The sequence below is a fragment of the Podarcis liolepis genome (genome assembly GCF_965112155.1).
Source record: "Podarcis liolepis genome assembly, chromosome: 2".
NCBI classification, from domain to species: domain Eukaryota; kingdom Metazoa; phylum Chordata; class Lepidosauria; order Squamata; family Lacertidae; genus Podarcis; species Podarcis liolepis.
The window spans coordinates 31,050,423-31,058,631 of NC_139555.1; positions in this window are offsets into that span (position 1 = coordinate 31,050,423).

The window sequence follows — 8,209 nt, forward strand, 5'->3', positions numbered from 1 at the left end:
TGTCTCTGTGATCTACATTTTTGTGGTTTTCCTATTTGAGGTTAGTAGCATTACATCAAGCAATTCAGGGGCCTTGGGCCAGTCTATTTAGATCTGTGAGATTGAGGACATTTCTGTAGCCATACTGAGGAAGGGTTTCATTGTGGCTTCCCTCCCCAGCTTTAATTTTTCTTTATCTGCCAGGGGAAGCTGCTGGTAAGATTGGTTTAAGTTAAGGGACCAGAATGTAAAGCATTCATCTGGCTTCCCAGCATTAGCATTGGTTACTGATAGCTAGCTGCTATCAGTAGCCAGATGCAAAGAGGTTATAAAGCATACATTAGGAAATGAGGTTACAGTGGGTTGTATTCAAGCTCGCACTAAGGCAAACAGGGCAACAAATTCTCCTTGCTCAGCAGAAAGTTCTTTCCCCAAACATGTTCTGGAAAATCTCCTAACCCTCTGGAGCAGAGCTTGGGGATTGTGTGTTTGGGGGTGGGGAGATGGGAGTGGAAGTCCCACTGTGCTAGCAGAAATCCTTGCACAGGTACAATTATTTAACTGGATACTGCCCAGGGTGTTGTTTTTTGAGAGGGGCTTAGAGAAGACCCTGGTGGATTTGGGATAAGACAGCAGGCTACAGTGGGGCCCCTAGTCTGTGGATGATTTGGGTTTGCATCTCCACAGTACAGTAGTGTACACAAGCTGTGGAACCTGCAAGTTGTTATGTTTGGGGAACAGCAAGAGCGACCCACTTGTGGGTAAAACGTAAGCATGCCTACACTGAACCCGCCTCGTCACAAACCAGCATAATGTTAAGATAGTGTTATGTCTATGCCTTTCCCCTGCATGGCTTTGCAAAATCAGTTTTTGTTTCATCAGATTCTGGATTTTAAAAGCTGTCTCAGGGGATGTGCCTAGATGGGGTTTACATGCCAGTTGACCTCTATCTATTATAAAGCTTTAAAATCTTAGTAGCACTGTATACTTACAGAATAACAGGATTACCTCCAAAAATAGGCAACAATTGCTTTGTCTAAATAACATCCAGCAAAACTTGGGTGTTCACCTCCAGTGTGTCTCAGATTCTACAAAAGTGAATTAATCAGTCAGACAATTGCATTCAAAATACACATTAGCAGAACAAAGGTGGTGTATCTAATGCAGACTTTCTTGATCACCACAGCTCTTCCTGATAATGGAGCAAGTGGGGTTGAACTTTAGCTAATTTCCTGCATGGGTTCTTAGTAAGAACTTCAAAATTCTGCTCGGGTCCACTATATTTCTTTTAAAGATCCCGCTCTTGCTAAAATTGGTTCAACTTTTCAAACTCATGCAGCCTGAGCAGCAACCAGCAGATGGCACCAAGGTATCACATTTGGGTTTGTAGGGGAAAAGGAATGCTTATCTGCAAAAATTACCTTACCTTAAATAATCTCTTAACACTCTAGGCTGTTTTTCTTAAGGAATGTAAGTTTATAGCAGCTTTGTAAAATGGTTTTCAGTGCCCACAAAATGTAAATAAGAATCAATGTGCTATCTGTGGTGGTAGTGGGTAACCTGGTTTGATTAAGTCATAGGTGGGATGAATATGTTGGCAATGCTCATGCTTCTCATGATCTTCCACCCCTTTCTCTGATATCCAAAGCAAGGGGTGGGGGTTCACCTTGCCTAATATGTGGTCCCTTCCTGGCCTCTATGGGTGGGAAAGAGGATTCTCCTCATTTCCTTTTATGGCAGTGGTAGCAGTAAGTGGAGGAAGTGCTCTTTCTAGATGCTCTCAGTACCACATCAGGACTGAAAGAGCAGTGGTGCTTGGGCCTTCTGGCACTGTAGTATGGGGAGGGCATCTTCCAATGCTGCTATTTCAGCTTTTAATAATAATAATAATAATAATAATAATAATAATAATAATAATAAATTTTATTTATATCCCGCCCTCCCCAGCTGAGCCGGGCTCAGGGCGGCTAACAACAATCAAATAAACAATCAAATAATAACACGTTCTGAAAATATTTCATTATAAAAATTAGTTAAAATCAAATTGATGGCAACCGATTAAACAAAATTCTGTGCAGGTTGCCAGAGGAGGGAGTCAGGCTGCGCCCTGACCAAAGGCCTGGCGGAACAACTCTGTCTTGCAGGCCCTGCGGAAAGATGTCAAGTCCCGCAGGGCCCTAGTCTCTTGTGACAGAGCATTCCACCAGGTTGGAGCTGCAGCCGAGAAGGCCCTGGCTCTAGTTGAGGCCAGCCTAACCTCTCTGAGGCCTGGGACCTTGAGGGTGTTATTATTTGTAGACCGTAGGTTTCTCTGTGGGGCATACCAGGAGAGGCGGTCCCGTAGGTACGAGGGTCCTAGGCCGTATAGGGCTTTAAAGGTTAAAACCAGCACCTTAAACCTGATCCTGTACTCCACCGGGAGCCAGTGCAGCTGGTATAGCACCGGATGAATGTGATCCCGCAGCGAAGACCCCGTAAGGAGTCTCGCTGCGGCATTCTGCACCCGCTGGAGTTTCTGGGTCAGTCTCAAGGGCAGCCCCACGTAGAGCGAGTTACAATAATCCAGTCTGGAGGTGACCGTCGCATGGATCACAGTGGCTAGGTCAGGGCGAGAGAGATAAGGGGCCAACTGCTTAGCTTGGCGGAGATGGAAAAATGCCGCCTTTGTTATAGCTGTAATCTGCGCCTCCATAGAGAGGGAGGTATCGAAGATTACACCCAAACTCTTAACGGACGGTGCTGGCACTAATTGCACCCCCGCAAGAGATGGGAGTTGCCCCCTCAATCCCATATCGTCCCGCCCCAGCCAGAGGACCTCTGTCTTCGAAGGATTTAACTTCAACCGGCTCCCACGTAACCATCCAGCCACAGCTTCCAGACATCTGGTCAGTGTGTCTGGGGCCGAGTTAGGATGGCCATCCATCAACAGATAGAGTTGGGTGTCATCAGCATACTGATGGCAACCCAGCCCAAAACTCCGGACAAGCTGGGCGAGGGGGCGCATAAAGATGTTAAAAAGCATCGGGGAGAGAATCGCACCCTGAGGCACTCCACACACCAAGGAGTGACGCGATGACAATTCCCCCCCAAGCGCCACCCTCTGTCCCCGATCAGAGAGAAACGAGCGCAGCCATTGAAGGACTGTGCCCTGGATCCCCACGTCGGCAAGGCGGTGGTCCAGGAGTTCGTGATCGACCATGTCAAAGGCTGCTGACAGATCTAGAAGAATCAGCAGCCCCGACCCGCCTCGATCCAGCTGCCTGCGGAGATCATCTGTTAGGGCGACCAGAGCCGTCTCGGTCCCATGACCAGCACGGAAGCCGGACTGGAATGGATCCTTACTTTAGGGGAGTAAGGAGGAAGGGTGGATGCTTTGGGGTCATGGGGAGGTGCAGATCAAAGGAAACCAGGAACCCTCTGTCCCAGATAATTTATTTTAGCCAGAGAAGACTTTAAGGGTGCTTTGATAATTTGTCCCCTCCTTTTGCAGTGCCCCCTTAAGAACACTGGGAGTTTGCTTCCAAGCTAAGCCATGCTTTAGGCCGACATCCATGGCATCACTGTTGCTTCTGAAAATACTGTAGAATGAGTCCCTACTTGTTCTCCACTACCATTTCCACTTCTGCTCTTATCTAGTCCTCTTTCAGGGCTCCTGATTAGCATCCTTCTCCAGCTTGTGACATCATATCCCCATCACCAAACCAATTTAGTTTGTCTAACAGTGAGACCTGTACACTCTCTCCGCACAAGGTTCTTTCTCTGCCAACCTGGTCCTGTATATGGTCTTCTCAGTGCCTCTTATTCTTCCATCATGGATGATTTCAGCAGCAGGAGCCACAGTATCCCTTGTGGGTTTCAAACCAGCTTCCTATGGCATTCCTCTCCGTTGCAGTCTGCACAGAAAAATGTGTCTGGGAGGATCTGTACCTTTGGGGTGAATATGTAGTTATTGTGCCCTGGGGTCCCAGGAAGGTGACCTGGAAAAGAAATTGCAATTAGTCTTACAAAGAGTGAAAAATGGGCAGCACGAAGATATCCAAGCAACAATGATTGCATTTTTCAGTAGTGGTGCCTAATGGCAGAATACTTTGTGCAGTTATGCGCTTCTTAATGCTATATTATTTTTAGGAAGCTGTTATTTTTCATTACCGCTCCCTCAAAAGGACATTAGATTGAGCTAGTTTGAAAACAAGAAAAATATTTGCTGCCTTTTACTGCACCAGGTTTTGCCCTAAATTGTCTAGATATCTGATGGAAGGCCTGAAAATGTCTTAGATTGGAAATTATATGGTGATTTGAAAGTAATTCACATGCATTTCCAACCTCCCTGGTGCCAGGTTCTCCATAATTTTTAAAACTTATATATGTGGGGTTTGTTAAGCACCTCTCTAAGCCAATCCCCCAGGAAGCTGCTTTGACTTCAAAGAACAAAGGCAGAATCATTAATACCCTGATGAAAGGTCAGATATTCAGAGTCAGACATGGAAAGGGGTGGCGTGCCTTCTCCAGCTGTGTGTTACTTAGCAGAATTGAGAGGGGGAGATTGCCAGAGAAACAGGGGTGTGATGTCACCACAGAGGTTTGGGGAACAGGGTTTTCTGGGAAGGAGGAGCAAGAAGTGGGTGGAGCTCTGAAGTGTGCTGGCTGGAAAAGGCTGCACCGAGAAGCATGACTGGCTGCTGCTTTGGACCCAAGCTGCTGACAAGAGGAGCAACGAGAGATAGTCTTGGGATGTGTTGTTCTGCACCCCCACCACTGAAGGCTTCAGCTGTAAACATGTATAAAATAAACCATATTTCTTAAAGACACTAGTCTCTATTGTGCCTCATTCCAAAGGAACACAAACCCAGGAATCTCTTGCTGCTGCTTGACAGAGATTGGGGTGGCCTGTAACAATATAATTCCTGAATGTGATACGTTTTCAGTGCCCAATGCACCCCGATTTTGCTGTGTGTGAAATAGTCTCAGTGGAGCAAGGGGTTTTACCTCCATAAAGAAGCCTTTCCCTCTCTCTGATAGTTTGTCCACTTCCACTTTATAAATTCCTGCTTCCTGCAAAGGGAAGTGCACAGCTAACTTGCTCTGCTTCTAAACTCAAGATTATGAAGGTTTAATAGTATGAACTAGTGTGACTTGCAGCAAAATCTTGAACTATGGTATGCTCCTATTGAATGTTCCAGCCATACCTTCTTTCGGGACACTCTTTGCAAGTTTAAGGGGATGGGACTGGTTGGGGAGGCTCAATGGGAATAGTACTGGAAGTGAGGCTCCCCTCCTCCCAAGCAGTTGCCTCATTCTGTCTAATAATAGGACCAGCCATGGATCTGGAGAAGTAGAGCTGGGGGGGGGGGACTTATACAGAGAGACATAGTGGTTAAGAGCGGTAGATTCGTATTCTGGGGAACCGGGTTCGCTTCTCCACTCCTCCACATGCAGCTGCTGGGTGACCTTGGGCCAGTCACACTTCTCTGAAGTCTCTCAGCCCCACTCACCTCACAGAGTGTTTGTTGTGGGGGAGGAAGGGAAAGGAGAATGTTATCCACTTTGAGACTCCTTCAGGTAGTGATAAAGTGGGATATCCAATCCAAACTCCTCTTCTTCTATTGCCAAGAGCTAATTTCCATTCCTACTACTTACACCATCTCCACCATCATGCCCTAAGAGGCCCTTCCCGACACTGCCTGCAAATTTAGGAGCACTTTTGCAGGAGGGAATCTTGCAAATGCAAACAGGAACCATCTCATGGGGCAGCCTTAGGTTTAGAGAATGCCCCTGCTGTGGATAGCAGTGCAGAGTGAATTTGTAGCCCCAATTTTTTGCCTCACACAATTTGACATAAAACAGCTGAATAGAGATGTTCCTTCTCCCTTGACTAGGTCCTCCATCTGCCCTTCTGCTCATCCATGACGGAGAAGCATCAATATGCTCCTCTGACCCTACTCTTCACTACTTCACAAAAAGTAACCAGTGGTTGGTTGACACTGTTAGGCTACACAGCAATCTTAACAGCAAATGAGCATGGCACCTGCGGGAAGAAATGTATTTTGCAGGCTGACTGCTGGGTCAATCCAGTGTTTCTACAACAGAAGCGCAGCTCGGAGGAAAATGTAGCAAGTGTGAGAAAAATTAACACGTACCGCTTGTGCACAAACAGCTTTGACTTCCTCCGCAGTGTGAAGAATGCTCTAAAATCTCCAGTCCACTTTCTCAAGTGGCAACCATAGTATAAGACCCACTATCCCACCAGGGTCCATCTGAATTAACCTGAAGTCTCACCTGAGAATGGAAACAGAAAGATGTGACTTAGTAATCATTGAGGAAACTGCTTGTTTAAAAACAAGTACCTTCAGCTACTCAAAATTGCTGAAATAATCCTCCCCTGTAGAGCTCAAAGTGGTAGCAACATAACATTTGGTACAGAAGGGCTCTTGATCCGTGAAGAAGTAAATGATGCCTGTGGTATTTTCTAGAAAGAGATAGATGGTGCAGAAAAATCACGTCCTTAAAACCACTGTATCCCCAAGACAAAAAAGGGAGAAAGCAGAAATACCAGGATGACCCACACACTTCTAAACCATGAGGAGATAAAGGTGATAAATGCCTGGTTTATAATGTATACGGGCTACACCTATAAGATGAACAGTAACTGGTTGCCCTACTTGGTTTCTGTTATACAACCTTCAGCCAGATATCCACATTAGAACCACTCCCCAGAACAGAGGCCTTCTGCATGCTCAGTGCCAATATTTTCCTCAAGGAAAGACTTTTGCCTTTGGGAAGCACTAGATGGCAACAACATGAACATATCTTACACAAATGGCCCTGCTTAAAGGGGCTCTGGTCACTCCTAGCACTGGGTGGGCTATGGGAGCAGAAAAAAGCTGTGGGAAAAGCAAATCCACCCCCTTCCCCCCAAAAAATATAACCTCAAAGTTCACCGGCCTAATGCAGAAAGAAACTGCAAGACATATGTGAAGGGGTGTAAAATAAATTTAAAATGTGAGGGGTCGATTCAGCTGCAAAAGGCTGCCCACAGACATTGCCAAAAGCACTGTGGACTAGGCCGAAGCCTCCATTGCACTGAAAAATAAAGGCCCGCAGCAGGGCAGAAAGAGCAAATGCTCCCTTTGCTGGCTTAGTCAGACCTGAGCAGAGAGACAGGCTGGAGATTGTGTCTCCTCAGCTCAGCTGGCCCCAGATATCATCTCAAGGTCAGTTATGCAAAAGTCTCTCCCACTAGCTGTCACCCAGGCATGGCAAAGCGTCTGTTCAGTTCTGCACGCTGAATGACTCTGCTGGACAGAACAAGGATCAATAGTATACTAAAAGTGAGATAAAAATATTCTTCTTGGGAGAGGAAGGGGAAAACAATACAATTTAGAGAACCACTGGCTTGAGGGCCTGTAAAAATAATGCCTGTTTGGAAAGCCAAGGCACTTGCTTACTTAGCTCTGTTACTGGAAGTTGGTGGTTGGTGTGTCAAAAGCGAGATTCATATTTTTAATTTGGTAAAGCAACAAGTAATGTCTTACAGGGCAAGTGCTTGAGGGCATATGCTAGCACATTGTTCTCTGTGCATAGCATTAAAGCAAAGGAAAATAATGCATTTGAAGGATATTTAAATAATTAAGCTTGAAAAGGCACAGCTTTGTAATAAAAGTAGGGCATATTTTCTGCCTAGGGAATTTCCAAAGCACAGAGTTCTCAAATAACAAATTGTAATCATCAGCGCTGAGAGCAATTTAGCTCAAAGATGTGTGTAAATCAGAGTTTTTTAATATGAATGTTTAAAAATTCCACATATATTAAAAAGCTCTGCACTTTTTTGATCTACACACATCTTTGAACTCATTGCTCTCAGAACCAACAATTACAATTTGATGAGTCACCAGAGAGGCACAAGAAACACAACATTTAAGAGAGCGCAGGAACAGACATCCTGATAAGGTGCATGCTGGGATTGTTTGAAGAGGGAACAGGTGAGAGCCTGGGGCTCCAAATGTAAGAAGATGGGGAACAGGTTATGGCAGCTCCCAGTTTCTCTCTAAGGTAACTTCATGATTTGGCTTCTGTATTTTAATTCTAGTATTAAACCACTTTTGTGAAAGCAATGTCCACTTCTTCACGGACCATGAAATTTAGATGTTGTTATAAAGCACGGTTTTCAAACAAACTACTAGATTTTGACCACTAGATTTTGACGTGAGAAAGTAAACACTTTCCTCATCAG